The sequence below is a fragment of the Ceratotherium simum genome, chromosome 8 (genome assembly GCF_057802395.1).
Source record: "Ceratotherium simum simum isolate JZ-2026a chromosome 8, ASM5780239v1, whole genome shotgun sequence".
NCBI lineage: Eukaryota > Metazoa > Chordata > Mammalia > Perissodactyla > Rhinocerotidae > Ceratotherium > Ceratotherium simum.
Window position 1 is genome coordinate 18,495,064 of NC_141907.1, and position 16,444 is coordinate 18,511,507.

Genomic DNA, 16,444 nt, shown 5'->3' on the forward strand with positions numbered 1-16,444 from the left:
TATTTGTTTATGCTATTTGGAGCATAACCAACCCAGGATCACTTTACTTCACTTTGGGATTTTTTTGTGTGCCTGACCAAAATGGAAGCATGAATTTGAATTGTATACTTCTCTAATGATTGCCTAATGGTAACAAATTCTCAAATGAAATTTTTTCTCTCTTCACTCAGCATAGAATCAATAAATGCGATACATTGATAAATGCATTTTTTTGGGCTCTTTTTACCGTGAGTATATAGTAATCCTTGGGGGCTGAGCCTCATGGAGTTTTTCTTCAAAGCCTCCATCCTTGGGCAGATCCTAGATTTTAACTCCAATTCCCTGCACCTTTTATAGCATCAATGTAGAAACTCAAGAACTCCAGCGTTCATCAGAAAGCTCTACATATACTCTGATTTTGCTATCCTCTTATCTTGCAAGGTTCCTGCTTTCACTTTTTCTTTGGCCTCTGTAAATTACTTCCTTCTCTGCCAACTCAGCAATGTTTATTAGAAGGTTGAGTATATATGTTTTATCTGGCACTTTAGAAGTTTCACTCAGGAGGCTTGTTCAGAACTATCTGGACTGCCATACTGCTAGAAATAGAAGCCATTTCAGGCTACCCTCTAGAACTACACCCATGCACATACACCTCTACCAGTTAAGTTGTATGCTTACAAAAATTAGAGGTGTCTGTTGCCAACTTCCTTGCTACAGACTTTCTTTTTAGTATAACTAATTAATTTATAGAAATATTATCCTAACTGAATACATAATTAAGCCAGCTTTTGTTTATTGTGAAATAATGATGGCACGTCTCAATAAAGAGGAGTTGCTAAATAAAACAGCATTGAATTAAACAAGGAAAAAACAACAGTAAATGATTTGGAAAAATTTGTGAGAATCTAGAAGGATACTGTATTCAGATTATTTTGCAACTGTCTTTAATTTCTTGCTCCACTTTAAATAAACCAAAATGAAAATTAATGCTGCATTATAGGTATGATTTTTGTAAGAAAGATGGCAGGGAAGCCAACTAAGAGAACTTCCCTTGAAGAGAAGGCATTGCAAGCACATGCAAAGATTAGTAGATAAAAATATGTTAGTTATGTCTACCATTTCTTATTCCTCAAACTAACACATTTTTTCAAAAAAACAGTGCTGACTGTGGAAAAACAGAATATTTACATATTAGTCAACATACTTGGTACTAGACTATGTGGAGAGCAAAGTTTTTTGGAGGTGTTTGTTTTTTTCCAACTTTATTGAGGTATAATTGACAAATAAAATTGTGATATACTTAGACTGTACAAAGTGATGATCTGATATATGTATACATTGTGAAATGATTCCCCCAATCAAGTTAATTAACACATCCATCACAGAGGTGTTTGTTTTGTTGTAGTTTTGGATATAGAAGGAGGGGTTACATCTCAGAATTGTCCAGCAAACAACTTTTTGTTCCAAGAGAATATTTTTATTATTTTCATGAGAGGAAGGTCTTCAACCCCACTAATAATAAAATGTGCAAATTAAAACAATTATTAAATAAAACATTTTCACAAATTTTACTGTCAAAATTTAAAGAATGATAATATCTAATTCTGGTGAGCTGGTAGGGAAAAGTCACTTTTTTCCAGCTTTATTGAGGTGCAATTGACAAATAAAAATTGTATATATTTAAGGCAGACAATGTGATGATTTGATACATGTATACTTTGGAAATTATTACCACAATCAATTTAATTAGCACATGCATTGCTTCACATAATTATCTTTTTTTGTGTGTGTGTGTGATGAGAACATGTAAGATTTACTCTCTTAGCAAATTTCAAGTATATTCTACCTTATTATTAACTACAGTTACCATGTAGCAAACAACTTTTAAGTGGATGTTTCATATCCTTCATTCTTGAACAAGTTGTTGGGACAGTTTCTTAAATCAGCTTTTTTTTTTTCTTTTTGGTTCTTACTTCTTACCTTCTTCATAGTTTCTATATTTTAGAGTCTTTTCTCCATTTTCAGATGCTGGTCTTGAGTCTATCTTTTCACGGTCAAACGTGACGTTGATCTTATTTTAGTTAACAAAATACAGTTATCCTCAGAGGACTTTGTCTTTGACTTAAAAAAAATAAAATTTTTATGACTTTTATTGGTTATCTACTTTGTGTCATTATAATTTGCTAGGATCTGCCATATACTATTTTATTTAAAGTCGAATAATAACCCTGTCAGGAAGGTATTATAATTCTCATTTCACAGATAGTAGAAGACCAGAGAAATTAACTTGTCCAAGGCCATAAACTAGAAGTGGTTGAATTCAGTCCTGAAACCAGGTTGCCTGGTTCATATGCTCAGGTTTCTTATTATAATATCACATTCCCATTTACCCTCCTTGGTATCACTTGAGCCTAATCCAGTTCTGTCTTGCTCTAAACCATCAGCATTGTATAATTTCTTTCATAGCCAAACTAAATGCAGTCCAAAGAATCCACCTTTCCTAACCTACTGTGGGAGGATTTTGAACTATTTTTTTCCTTTTCCAGTTAAAACTAAACTTTAATGAAGCTTCTTCTACAACTTTCCTCTAGGATGGCTTTAGCTCAGGCATTCAGTTCTCTCCTCAGCATGATCATTGGACTTTTAGCTCCAAGGTGACAGTTTTGTGTGTTTTTCATCTTTGGATCTCCAATATCTTCCCATGTGCCCAGCGTGTAATAGGCACCCATATTTCTTCAATTGAAGAGCTCCCTTCTCCTTCTTGTTCTAACTCAAACCTTCCCTTAGACTTCCTCTCCAACCTTCATTTACTCTAATGACCATCTCCGAGGGTGATTTGGCTCGCGTTGTAGGGTATGACTAAATCAGAGTTTCACATAATTCTGAAAAGCATTGCTCTTCAATAAGAGGCAGTTACTAAAAGATAGAATACTAGAAATATAAGATATGCAAATTAAAATAAAAAACTGTATTCAACCTCCCAAATTATCAAAAAATAGCAATAAAGATAATAAACAGTGCTGGCAAGGTTGCAATGAAAGGAACAAGCTCATATATTGTTAATGGGACTATAAAATGGTACAGTCTTTTTTGGAAAGTAATGGGTCTATATGATCTAAACCTTAAGAAAATTCTTACCTTTGACTCAGTAATTCCATTTCCTAAATGAGGAAAAAGCTTTACATGTGAAGATGATCATCATAGCTTTATTTATAAGATTAAAACTATAAACCACCTAAACTTCCAGTAATATTAAAATTATTACACAGTATACAGTAATTCATATTAGTAGATACTATACAGCCATTAAAATTATGTTTTAAATAATTTATAATAATGTATAAAAATTCTATTTTTCTTACACTGATTTCTTATGAAGCAGAATATGAGATGAAGTCTTGTGTGCAGGTAGTATCTTTAGGATGGGGTTCCATGGAGCAAGCTTGCAGAACACAGAGAAGTCAAACAGGGAGAACGAAAATCGGGATGCGTTTTTATGTTGTGCGTGGCCAACTGGAACTCAGTCCCACCAGGACATTTGGAGGGGTCTTATAAAATACATCTCAGAACGATCTTCCACAGGAATGGATGGAGGAAGCAGTTATCCACTGGCTCCTGCCTCTCATTGGTCAAGGGTGGCCTCATGGGCACAACTCCAGATTTTGCATAGGATTCTCATGAGTCTGTGGAATGAGGGAAGCCTTCAGGCTGGAAGCAAAAGTCCATGTGAGGCATTTTCTAACTGCTCTTGGGTGAAGCCCATCAAGGCCTACAAGGAACTCACCTCTCCTGCAGTACTTGGAGTGAGTGGAGAGATTGAGGGGATCATGTAGTGATACACAAGATGTGCTCATTATACTGTTACAATGTTGGGAGAGAAATATAAGATCTAAAGTTACATGTTCAAAAAGATCTCAATTAATTTGTGCATCAGATAATTTATTGCAAGATCAAGAGGTCCTAGATTCTGTGAAATCAAAGAACAGGACAGAACTCTTTTCCTTTTGGAAGCATACTTTCTAGGGCAGGAGGAGGGTTTTGGGTTGGGAGTGGGGTAACAGACAATAAACAAACAAATAAGCAAAGTAATTAAAGGTTGTGATTAGGTCTAGGCTAGAAATGAGCAGGTGTAAAACAAATCAACAATACAATGATGCTTAGAAAAAGGATTAGGTAAAAATACATCAAAATGTTATCAATAGTGGTCTCAAGTAGTAAAAGTTATTCCACGACATCTCTGTTTTTTCAAAAAATTTTCCAAATTTCCTAAAACGGGTGTTGATTTCTCTCAATAAGCAGAAAAACCACACTAAAATTATTGTTAAAAGTTATTGAAAGAAGGTGAAGTCATTCCTTATTACCTGGGTGGCCCCTGGAAATGACTCCATATCTAATTCTGTACGTGGTCTCCCTTCTGCAGGGCTTTGGGCTTTGGATCCCCCCCATCCCCACTTATTTTTCACAACCTTTCAGAAATTTCGCATAGAGGAAACAGATGTATGGGTCTGTGTGGGTGGATGTGTGTGTGAAGGGAAAGAAAATCCCTGAAAACAAGGACATTTCCAAAGTTGCTATGACCTTAAGAAGAACTTGGTGAGCCAGTGCTCCTGAAATATAACTTACCCCATTTGCTACTTGTTAACAAGGCCAGCGATCCATGAAGTTGATTCTTTTTTGGGGTTTGGTGTCTGAGTGTTTAAATTAATGGTTTGAGAGTAAAGTCTATTACTGTATGCAGCATAGCCAGCAATTGTTTAAATTCAGAATAAACTATGGATAGACTTAGGTTTTCAGTTTTCAAGGTGCCCACTTAGCACTGCAATTGGCAAGTCAACATTGCTTTCATGTTCCCAATTACAAGGTGTCACCAGAAACACAAATCTATACGGGGCTCTGCTGCTCACCATCTGCTTGATACTCAGGGTCTCCAAATGGCCCCAAAAGGTGGTGGCCGTTTGCAGCGCTCGGACTTTTGAATTGCATTAAGTACCAGTCTGAATTTTCCATTTGGCTGACCTCTAAAGAACGGCAGAGGAGACCAATGCAGACATCAAGTGCCCAGCAAAGGAACCTTCCGGGACAATTCTTGCTCCCATCCCGGATGCCAGTGTGACCAATTCAGCAATTGTGTCTTTCCCCAAGATAATATGAACATTGTGTCAGTGAAGCTAGAATCATAGAGTGATGATCTGAGAATCAGTGAGAAGGAAGATGCCGACCTTGGAGAGGTTTAAGAATGCCTTCCGAATAGCTATCCAGAACATAATTAAAGGCATTTTAACATCATAAGCCTTGAAGAATGCGAACCATCACCACTGCACACTGGGGAGTAAAAGATATTGCTTTTATAGCTGCAGAGCTTATGGTCAGAAGTGATATGAAATATTAGAAATGTGACAGTTTTATAATAATTTTATTCTTGCTCATTGTGATAATTTTCATTTGCGGCTTTTTACCTTTGAATATCTTGAATTGCATTAAGCCTTTCTCACTCCATCCTTGTCCTGTAATATTAGAAGATGCGGTTTTAATCTGAGGAATTACAGTCAACGCTACAGGCACAAGCAAACAGATAATGGTGTTTATGATGCCTGTTATTTGAAGAATTAAAAGTTCTGAGTGAATTTGTCTCCCAGTTAATAAAAGCAATAGAGCCATGAGTGAAATATTGCCTCTTCTTTCTTTTCATAGTGTCACTATCTCTTCTTATATCCTGTTCCCTCTCTCGGCTGCCTTTTATTCTGTGTGGGAGGGGGAGGCAGAATCCTTTCTGTCAAATAATTTACTCTGCTTTTTTTTTTTCTTGTCTATATTCCTCTTCCAAATACCACATGTATTCTTTTTACTGAATAATCCGAGTCAGAATTAGCCCTAGAGATCATCTAGTTTAAATATTTCCGTTTCTCAGACACGGAAACATAAAATCACAGAGCACAGGAGCAGCAGAACTAGGACCACAGTCTACGTCCCCTGACACCACAAAAACAATAGCTAACACTCACTGAGCATTTGCTAGAGGACAGGCAAAGCTCTAAGCACTTCACATGCATGACCTCTTTTGTATGTCTGTGTGTTCCAATAAAACTTTATTTATAAAAACAGGTAGTGGACCAGATTTGGGTTGTGGGGCTGTAGTTCTCAAATCTCTCACTCTTATAAGTCCCAGAGTGTCTATATGAGGTAGGTCCTGCTATTATTGTCACCCTTATTTATAGGAGAGTAAACTGAGGCACAGAATGGCTAGGTAACTTATCCAAAGTTATATACTTAATCAGGGCCTCCATCTGTATAAACCAAGCTGTTTGATCTAAACCTACGCACTTTGCTGTATGTACATGAGTGTCTGAAGATCTTCTCCACGTTCTTTCCTTTCCCTTCATCTCCTGGGGTACTTTCTTGGAGGAAAAATATCTGAGTTAGCATGTAGAACCATACACAGACGTCTATGCTAAGAACTTATTCTGATGATGGTTTTTTAACTTGTTCTCTTTCTATGGCTGACAATGCTGTTTAGCACCATGCTTGGTCTTTTGAGGGGGATGTAAAAGAAGCAGTTGATGTGGTTCTTGCCTTTGAAAAGGTTAAAATTTCCTTGTGGAGTCAAAGAAATTAAAATCAAATCAGATCGAAATTTACTGAGTACTTACTACATGGATTAGATGGCCAAAATCTTCTTCAATTTATAATTGAGTTGGGATCCAAAAGGCCATTCATTACCTTATTTGTCCAGAAGTCCTAGGATAATCAACAAGCAATTTCTGTCGGCATATTTATGTAGTTTTGTAAAAGAACTGTGACTGTTTGACAGTTCTGATTTTTTTAATCCTCAAACATTTTTCTCAAATACATGTGCATTTTCATTTTTTCCTTTTTTATCAAAAATAAGTTGATAACATGATACTACTTCAAAAGTGCAATTAATCAATGAAAGACTTGATCACCACATCTCAGGGGACCGTACCCGACCATCTGTTGATGGCTGGCAGATTGCTTCACTTTTGTGCTTAAGTGAAAAGCTTGGTACTATGAAAGTTTGTAACTTGAATGTTTGTAAGTGAGGGGATTTCTGGATTATACATTACAGGTGATACAAGGACTACAAAAGTATTTGAAACAGAAATGCTGTATTCGAGGAATGGAGAATCCAGTTAAGAAGACGAGGCATAATCACATTTCTAAGATTCCTCCTGATTATTCCATGAGTTCATGAAAGGGTTAGATTACTTTCTTGTAAGCGTCACCATTCACAATCTGTCAATACTTGAGCTGGCAAACGAATGGTTTAAATGTGTGCCAGGTGATCACAGGGGAAGAATTGCCTGCATAGGTGTCAGGCAGAAGACTGTGTTTGAGCTGAATCCTAAAGGATGGGTAAGATTTAGAAAGGCAGGTGGGGGAAGGGAACAGATTGACCATTCCATTTCAATGTCAAAACCAGTTATCAAGTGAATTGCAGCTGGAGCAAACTTGGACTTTTCTTCCACTGCCACTACCCATCACCTTTGTACTTGCCACCAAGGAAGCAGTTGATAATATGATTGATCAGATCAAAGCACTCCTTGGGGCCACACCAGTTGTTACAGGTATGCTTACAGTCCTCAAAGGTGGGAAGGGCATCTTTCCTTCTCCCTTGTGACTTCTCTCCATATAATAAGCAGATCTAGGCAGGGCCTGCCATCCTAGACAACCATGGCTACTTGTTTTTCAATATCTCTGAGCACATGACTGGATAGGTAACTCAGTCTAGGGCCCACTCTCTATATTTACTCCTCATTCATTTTTTCTTTTTCTCTCTTCTCTGTAGCCTCCCCCCTGTCTTCTATCCCTTTGTCTCTTCCTGCCCCCACCAATTCGTCTGTGTATAATTGTCTCAAAATTTATATTTGCAGAAAAAGGGAGAGAATTTGAGGCCTCTCTTAGATCTCCAGGCAAAAACAAACTTGCTTCAATTCTGCCTTGCGACAGGGTAAAATGGTAGGAGGACCTTGTGCTTCTATTAATCTAGTGGTTCTTTTATTTTAAACATCCTGCTTCTGTATTTTGCATGTATCTCTCTTGGGGACCTTATAGGGAGATAAGAATATTTGTCAGGGTAAGATTTGAGATTGTGTAAGTCCTTGACTATCGAACATTTACCCTTAGTCTCTAACATTGATATAAGGGTTTATCCTGGAAGACTTATCCTAAAAGTTTATCCTTGTTTATCTTTGTTATATCAAAAGGTAGCCCGCCCTGGCTGTCTACATGCTGAAAGCTATGCCACTGGTATTTCATATATCAGCAGGCTCACCCTTAATGGAAAAGTTTCAGCGGAGCTTCCAGGCTAAGAATAGCAAGAAGGAACCAGCCACTTCTGAAAAAACTGGTCAGGAAAACCCTATGAATAGCAGCAGAACATTGTCTGATACAATGCCAGAAGGTGAGAGGATGGTGCAAAAGGACGAGGCAGGGTTCTGCTCTACTGTACACAGGGGCGCTAGGAGTTGGAATTGACTTGATGGCACTACCAACAACAATAGCAGTAGGTATAAAACTATCAGGCAACTTGATTATAGCGGTTTGTGGTAGTCTTAAAATAGTTATTTTTTTTTGTTTTTGCATTATGCCTGTGGTATACTTGATAGTTCATTTGCTAAGGAATCGAGATGAGATGCTTTAGTAGCTCTGCCTCTGTCAAGTTACTGGTCTCAGGCTGGTCAACATGGTAATGTCATATTGATTTTTCTGATGTTTAACCACTGCATAACTTGGCCTATGTGATCTCTGTTTTAAAGGAATCCTCTTTTAGGCCAGTTTCATCATTATTTGCAAAGACTAAATTTTATAACTTAAAATTGGAAAAGCACATGCCAACCAAGCAGCATCTAGACCAATGTTTCTAAAATTATGGTCTGTGGTCCAGTCTACCTGCATTAGAACCTCCTGGGGCATGGGTTAAATATGCAGATTCATTTATTTCAACCCAGATCATCTCAATACATATTTTATGATAAGATACAAGAATCTATATTTTTAACATGCTCCTTAATTGATTATTATGACTATGCGAGTTTGAGAACAAAAATGATATTAGGCTATGTTTATGTTGAGTCTATACATCTAGAAGTAAAGATGTAGCCAAGACACAAGATTCTGAAGAATTAGCTAAACCACAAACCTGACTCCACCTTTGAGCCATGCTGCACGATGAGAAATCTGTCTAGTCTCATTGGACAATTCTTTCAAAATTTTCTTCATTGCATCCATAGTAGCTTCTACCTTATCTGCAATCTGACCATTTGCTTGAGGGCGAAGGGATGTGATGGTGACAATTTTAATAAAGTCTCCAAACATTAATTCCTTAAACTCAGCAGATTTAAAGGCAATCCCAGGGTCCAAATTAGAATGTGTAGCAAATTATGCATTGCAAATAACGGGCGGAGTGTACAACTTCTGCAGCAAATATTTAAGCAAATTAGAACTTTGAAACTTTTTGATAAGTCCTGGAATGGCCCTGGTGAATCAGTCTAAATTCTTGACCAACGTCTCAATGAGCAGGTGGTTTATTTGACAGGAAAATGCCAGACATGTTTTAGTTTTTCATTGTGTTTTCTGTCACCATTATCACAATCGATCTGAAGCCATAGCTAAAAGCTAAGCCAACACTTTGTGTAGTTTGGCCAAGATAATAAGATGTCTGCTTTCTGTAATGTTGATTCTTGAGCATATTGAAAATTGATTCACAGTGCCTTCCATCATAAGCTTTATTTTTATTCCTACTAAAATACAGTGCTTTGGAAGGTGACAAGCAGATGACTAGCAATTTTCAGAAACCATGCTTTATTAAATGATATAAAGTGTATCAAACACTCAACACAGAGCCTGATGCATGGTAGAATTGAATTAAATAGTAGTTATAACAATTTTTTTCAAAAAATTAATTAACCCTACTCTATTTCCTCTGCAATGCAAGGAGACAACTCAACAAGAAGTGAGGGTATAAAGAAGCACATTTAGAGAGTTTCAGCACTAACCTGCCCACATGAAAATTACAGAAAGTAAAGGAGTGTTCCTGAAAATATTGATGCTGAATAGCACTTCCAGCCTACTTCTTCCTTTCCGGCAGAGCCCACCTTCCAAATCCAACAGAGGCTGAAAGTGTTAGTTCCTTTCTTGCCTGGCCTTCCACGCTGCTAAGGCAACAGCATGTATTTCAATCCTGACCAATGGGTCCTGAGACCAAACTTGATAAGGACACCTTCAAAGACTTTCCACCCTGATGGAAGAGAAGGACAAAAGGGAACACATCTTTCCCCATTTTTCTTGTTTTACATATTTTTTGTGTGAGGATGTAATGCTTGGTGCTATGGCAGCTATCTTCAGACCCTGAGGATAGGGCCAAGAGCGTCGCAGAGAAGCTGACACAGAGCCCTGATATTGCTGAGCCACTGAATGAACTCTGGAACTACTCAGATTCCTTTTTATGTGGGAGAAATCTTTATTTCAAAGCCTCTTAGTTTCTGATTATTCTGTTTCTTGAAACCAAAAGTATCATATCTGATATAACCTTATAACAGTTACCCTTTTGTTTTAGAATGCAAGCTCTATGAGGACAGGGACCAATTCTGGTTCACTCCCAACTATAGTCATGTGTTGCTTAATGACAGGGATATGTTCTGAGAAACGCATTGTTAGGTGATTTTGTCATTGTGTGTACATCACAGAGTGTACTTATGCAAACCTAAATGGTGTAACCTACTACACACCTAGGCTATATGGTACTAATCTAATGGGACAACCGTTGTATATGCAGACCTATCTTTGACCAAAACGTCATTACATGTAATATGACTATACAGTGACTTCAATACAATGGAAGTTTATTTCTCTCTTACACAAAGTCTGAGCTGCTGTAACGGCTGTGTGATGTTGTCAAGTGAACAGGCTTCTTTTTTCTTGTTGCTCTGCGATCCCTAGGGTGTTACCCTTATCCATAAAATCTAAGATGACTCCCCACCATATCTACGTTCCAACCAGCAGGAAGGGAGAAAGGGAAGAGGAGAGAAGGTCCTTTCTCTTTAAAGCTACCCCCAAGAAGTTGTACCCATTACTTGGCTTATTATCTCATTGTTCAGAACTTAGTCTACTGGCTACAGGTTCAAGGATAGCTGAGAAATGAAGTCATTACTCTGTATAGTCATGTGCCCAGCTTAAAATTCCACTATTATGTTTGAAAGAAAAAGTGGATATTAAGGAACAAATAAGAGTTTCTTCCATAGCATCAGCAATGAGAATAATATGTGTAAATAGATTTGAAAATATAAAAAAAATCAATGAGTACTTGATTTATGCTAGCCACTCCACTAAGCGCCTTTGCAAAATTATCTCATTCGCTTTTCACAATAACCTTACAATATAGACAGAATTTTTATCCCCATTTTGCAGGTGTGGACAATGAAACTCAAAGAGCTTGAGTAAGTTGCCCAAGGTCATACATTGAATAATTAGTGAGACTTATATTTAAATCAAAGTCTGTGTCTTACCCTTTAAGATCTATCTGGCTCACTCCGACCTGTCCCTGCCCTGACTGTCTCACCCTAATCTTACATTCTGTGTTATGTTTACTCCCCTTGAAATTTTGCTTGTGAATTCCAAGAGTTTACAATTTGGGGTTTTTTTTTTTTTTTTTTTTTTGGTAAGGAAGATTGGCTCTGAGGTAACATCTGTTGCCAATCTTCCTCTTTTTGCTTGAGGAAGATGGTCTCTGAGCTAGCATCTGTGGCAATCTCCCTCTGCTTTGTATATGGGATGCCACCATCACATGGGCTGATGAGCCATGTATATGTCTGTACCCAGGATCCAAACCCACGAACCCAGGCCGCTAAAGCGGAGCGTGCAAACTTACCCACTATGTCAGTGGGCTGGCCCTGAGTTTACATTTTTTTTTTTTTACTGGTTACCTCTTGTTCCAGTTTTCTGCTTTTCCTGAATCTTATTCTCTAATCTGTGTCTTTATAGCACCAACCTCAAAATGGTACACATCTCTTTCTCTCCTTGATTATTCCCCAGTGGGTTATTAAGGAATTGTCTCCCTACTCCAAACTGACCCTTCTCTATTCCTCTTTGTGATACTGGCACTGGAGCTCAGCAACCACCTTTCTGCTTTGCCCACTGCTCCCTGTTAAGTCCTGCCAACAGGAGGCGCTGGAGGGAGACTGTAAGCAAGGCTGGAGGGGAGAAGGGACCTGCTACTTCCGTTTGTTTGCTGTTTGCTTTATTCAACCTCAGGTTCCCGTCAGTATCACTCAGAGGACCATTCTTCACCCCAGCAGCTGAATGCATGTTGAAGTTTTTCCAACACTTGCAGGACCAACCTCATCATGTACCCTGAGAAGCACCAGTGTCAGCCAAGCAAGTAGCGCTCCCTCCTGGAAAGTCTGAGTTTCAGCCTCTCAGGGTGTTTGTTCTGTTTTAATGATTCCAATCTTTTTCCTTAGTTTTCCAGCCCTAGGGGTGGTAGCTACTTGGTGCAATTGATACCTCCATAATACTTTACAGTTGTTAGGTTACACTAAGTCAGTTTTGGTTTAACTTTTATTCTTCTCAATTATACATTGGCTTAGTTTTATTTTTCTGGGTAGATCTGTGCTTCCATCAAGAAAATTTACAGACAATCCTTGATTGAGGACAAGATCCCATTTCTACACCTCTGTCTGCTCCAGGCAGTGGTGGGCACAGTCTGGGAACATGGTGGGAACTTGATAAGCTTGTGGAGATGAATGGTTTCCCTTGCGTACATTCCTCATAGCCCGGAAGCTGACTTGGTTCTTATTGACTGAGCTGCTATAGTGCTTATGCTCTGGGAAACTCAGAAGCACTTCAAATCTGAACACACCTTTGTTCTCAAGTATCTCTCTGAGGAAGAAAAATCTGAGTGATTCTGCCCACTCAACAGAAAGGAAAACTGAGGCGGAGCAAGGAAGTTGGCCAAGCTTTCAAAATAGACTGCAGCAGGGACAAGAAACAATCTGATTCTTGGACTGCTTTCTCCTAAACCCTTAGACAAGGGAGGACAGACTTGACCTTTGACAGCCAGGTTGTTCCTCCTTTCTGACCTTTCTCATTGGCAAATGCAGCCCTTCATTTTCCTGGCCTGCTAGTTTGGCACTTTCCACAGGCATAAAATTCACTTCAGAGAAGGAAAATAAAAGTAAGATCAAAGGCTCGTATAATTTCACTTCTCAGAGTGAGAGAAAACCTCTTCGAGCAGCCTGCTTCCCAGAAGTTATCCAAATCACCCTCTCTTTGTTGTCCACAGTGAGTTGGAAGTGGGGGAGAACACTTAGCATTTCTTCCTGCAGTCACTAATGATACCAGGGGTGGCCTTGGCAGCCAAGATAAAGGCACCAAGAAGTGAGAGTGAGCCATGGGAATCCCACCAGGACGATGGGAGCTGCACATCGAAGTCCTGGCAAACTGTGGAGACTTGGAGCCCTATATTTATTAGGTATAAAGTACTTGTTTGGATGTTGGTACCCAAACGACTATGTCTAAGCCTTTCACCAGGTGATGGTCCTTTGACGGTGTCAAGCACTGTGGATGCCATGGCTCGGTAATTGACTGATTGCATCTCCAAGCCTAGTATTTTTAATCTTTGTTTTATTTTTTGATAATAGCAGATCTTGCTGCAAGAGGGGTTGGTTGATATGATAAGTTGCTTTGAAGATTGAATGATATTTAATATTTCGAGTGACTGCTTCTTGTTGCAGCCACTAGGTTCTCCAAGGACATGCTATACATGTTTAAAATGGGATGTCTGGGGCTGCCAGAGCATAATCGACTGTGAAATAAGCCCGTTGGAAAGGCCAATTACTCCTGGGCCTCCAATGCAAGTCAAGTCTCCCGTGGCAGTAAGAGGGAGGGTCCTGCTGAGTTCTAGTCAGGAATGAAAATGACTGTTGCTTTACTGCTTAGCATGGGCTGGTGCCTACATTGTAAACTCACCCACCCAGTGATACAGAGATGTAGTACAGTCCAGATGACCAACCAGCAACGGCTCATAGTGAGTGACTGTTGTGAACAATCTGTCCATCCATCCTAACATTTATTAATTTTCAAAAAAACGGTTACTGGAAACCTACTATGTGCCAGGTATACACATAAGTACTAGGAACAAAGAGACACACAGTATGGTCTTTAAGCACAGTTAAGTAGAAAATGAGAGAGAGAGCACTAACATTTATTAAAACTATACTATGTGTCAGAAATTATATATCTTATTAATCCCCTCAAGCATCTTACAAAGTAAGTATCATGTCCATTTTACAGAAGATGAAACTGAGGTTTACAGCTGTTAAATAGCTAGCCCAAGGTCACATAGCTGGTAGGGAGCAGCATTGGGATTCAGCTCAAGTTGAATACATGTGTCCTTGTCGCCCTAATGATGCATTGGAGGGGAGCTTAGTTGGGATGTAGCTGCAAAACGATGGAGACTTTGTTACCTCACAGTCACAAATCTTGAAAGCCTCACTACTAATGTGGCCATCTTTATTTCTTTCTTTTAATGGAGAAACTTTTTTCTTTTCCTAAACTAATCAGGGATTCTAAAAGCTGCTCAGGAGGTTTTAGTGAAAGATACATACTGAAGTCACATCAAATGAGATGCACAATTACAAAGACAGTTTGCCAATACCCAAACCCAAGGCACCATATTGAACAAACCCCATAGAAATTTAAGCCAACCTAATTGGCTAATTTAAGCTTAACCTAAAACTGCAGCTAATATTTGAAATGCCAAATGAATTCAAGAAATCCCGTGGATGGCTCCAGGATTCAGCAAGCCACAGTGTAAGATGACAACGGTAGGCAGTCCTTCTGGCCGAGGGACACTTTTTCCTTATCAGAATTTCATTGTTCCCTACTGATAAATGCTCTTATCAGTCAGAAAGCAGTTTTCTTAAAACACACACACACACACACACTCCAAAACAGGAAAGACATATTTTTAAAAAAGATTTTTGTCACCAATAAAATCTCACATGTTTATGTTGGTTTCTCTGTTTTCAGACTATTTACTTCATCCTGCATTTGGCCACCAGGTAAAATTCCCCGAATCATCACTTTTACACCCACGCTTCAATACTGTAATAGGTGTTCCTAATACTGTGGTTTGAATCACTCAAATCACCATCTTCCGTCTAGTTGGAGAAGTTAAAAAGCTGAAAACAACATTAAAACTACATTTCATAGAATTCTTTATGGGTAGGTCTCTGGATTTGAATTAGGCTTTACCATTGAGTGATTTTGCACAATATTTGGAAGGTGCCATCTTTCTGCCCTTCTTGGACAGGGCAATGGATAGGTAGGTGTTTCTGCAACAGCCTTCCATTGTCCACCATCAGCTTCCCGGGTGTTCGGAGGCAATCATGGTGGAGCAGCAGAGGCAGGGCAGCTTCCTGATTCTGGCGTAGCTCCAGCATCTCAGATAGAGTAGGTGTCCTGGTGGCTAAGTGCTATATTGATCTGGGAGATGTTCCTGGAGGTCCAGCCTGGAATCCACTTGTCCAGCAGCTCCAAGAATCCTGTAAGCTCCCAATTCCCAATGTTAAATCCCTTCCTGACTAAAACACCTAGGGTGGTTTCTGTTTCTAGATTGACCTCCAAATGATAGTCAAGTCTGGAAAGGCAAGTTGGGATCACTTGCTTGCAGCCACTGTGCCTCCAGTTAATTGTTTGTCTCAACTTCAAATTTGCCATCTTCTAATTTTCACACAACGATTTCCTACTTCCACACTTTTGCTCATTTCATTTTCTCTGCGTGGAATATCATTTTATTCTTTCTTCAGCCTCAGTTCAGATGTCACCTTCCCCAGGGAGTTTTCTCTCATAGTTAGGGGCAAGTGAGATATTTGTATGTTAGGGAAATTCATTATTTGGGTTTTGATTACACAGGGGTTCAAGGATACGGAGATGAAAGGTAGCCCCTGCTCTTAGGGGCTTTCAGTCTAGGATGGAAGATAGGCAAGTAAATAGATAAACACAGAAACATACGGCTACACTAACATATTGATATATCTCTCTCTCAGAATTTGCTCCAGTGTAGGTGCTAATAAATGTCTGCTAATGTGTTTTGATATAACTTATGTGGGTGAAATTATAGGTAGTGAAATTCACATGGCAGTACTTGGTGTGTGAAAGAAACACCATCAGTTCCACTTTATGGATTCAAAGTCCACGTTTCATTTCACCAGCGCTGGGATAATGATTTGCCTACTGCTCTGATCCCTGAAAGCCACGATGATTTCTCATGGAAAGAGAATCTTCTGATTCTTTCCTTTCTACATAAAATTAGATATTCTTTGAATTAATTTCATTCAGAAGACAGCCCATGAAGCTTTATTTGAATATTTTTTTAATGTACATAGTTAATTCCAGGTTTAGAGTCCCTCCCCCAGTTAAGAAAGAAAAAATGTTAATAAGTTGGGAT